Source organism: Neopelma chrysocephalum, unplaced genomic scaffold (assembly GCF_003984885.1).
Source record: "Neopelma chrysocephalum unplaced genomic scaffold, ASM398488v2 Primary Assembly neopelma1_95b, whole genome shotgun sequence".
Taxonomy (NCBI): domain Eukaryota; kingdom Metazoa; phylum Chordata; class Aves; order Passeriformes; family Pipridae; genus Neopelma; species Neopelma chrysocephalum.
In genome coordinates, this window is record NW_020897758.1 from 676,943 (window position 1) to 678,470 (window position 1,528).

The following is a 1,528-nucleotide window of genomic DNA, read 5'->3' on the forward strand; positions in this document are numbered from 1 at the left end:
AGGATCCTCCCTGGCACAGTGCTGAGCCTGCAGCTCCTGCTGCCCAGCCAGCTCTGGGCTCCTAAAGCAGCACCAGGAAGAGCAGCCCTGGAGCAGGGACGTGGCTGGGGATGCAGGAGGCTGTGATTGCATCCCCCTACCCCAGGAACAGCCCCAGGAACCACCTGTGTCCCAGTGAAATCCTCTGAGACCAAGTGGGAGAAAGAGGAGGAACCAGCCCAGAGCTGTGAATCCAGGGGGGGGATGTCCCACAGCTCCACAGACACAGAGAGAGGCTAAATTCACCTCCTGAATTATTCACTGGGAATTTCTGCTCTGTTCTAGCAGACACAGACCCAGCAGCTCTATAAGAGGGAAATTCAGTTATATCATAGTGGTTAGACATGTATCCATTACACACAGCAGTTGTTAATCTTCAGTGAATGTGTTTAATAATAGCTATTTATGTACCATACATTAACTACCCCTTTTAAGCTTCAATTGAATGCATATTTGAGACCCTTAATTCAAAGCACTACTTAAAGCTGAGGCTCTGAGTCAGGGTAGGAAGGATTTTGAAAGAGGGGTGTTTAAGTATTTTGGAATAAAGAAAACCTTTAAAAAAGCACCGCAAGACATCTAAGGAGGTTTCTTGCACTTCAAATCCCTCCTGGCTGCAGACTGGAGTCGGGATCCACGGGCAGAGGGAAGTGGGAAGCAAATGAGAGAGATTTCTGGGTGCCCTGGGGGCACAGGAGCCCCAAGGATCAGAGCCTTCCTCTGGGATGAGCCAGGCTGTGCAGCTGCCCTCGGGCACCAAAGGATGCCCTGGGCACTGGGAATGTCCTGTTGGCAGCTCTACTCCTGCCTGGAGCCAAGTGCAGCCCAGGGTGTGTGGGGAGGGTGGGGAAGCACTGTGGGACCTCCAGCCTTGCAGATAAACCCACCACAAACCTTCCTAGAAAGGGAAGGATAAAAAAAAAGGACAGATTCCCAGAGAACTGCCAGAGTGCAGGTACCCCCCAGGGCTGCCCAGGGCACTGGGGCTGGGGGTATCCTGGGGCCAGGGGTGATGCTGGGCTAGAACAGCCTCAAACAACCCAAAACCGATCCCCTGCTGTTTTTATTTGAATCAGCTCCTCCATCTGCGGGTGATGCACAACCCTCAGAGCAGGCAGGGGAGGAGCCAGAGGTGGGAGAAATAAAGGATCAAAGAGGGACCCAGCTGGGAGTCAGGGGCACTGGAACCCCCACCCCAGGGAGAGCAGACATGGGCCAGAGTGCCTTCCTTCTGTCCTGCACCAAGGGGCTCCTTCTCCAGCCTTCCTGCTCCTTAACAGCCTCCAGCCCCTCCCCAGCTCTTCCCAGCCCCACCAGTTTTTCCCTGTTTTTCTGGCTGTTTCCTAACTCAGCCAAGCTCAAATGAGCTTTCCTGGGAGCAGGGAAGCCACAGCCCCTCCTCTGCTCTGGAGCCATGCCTTGGAGAGGGACATGGCATCAAGGCATCCTGAAGGTTGGACAGTCTGAACTGGCCTTCTGTGTGGGGATT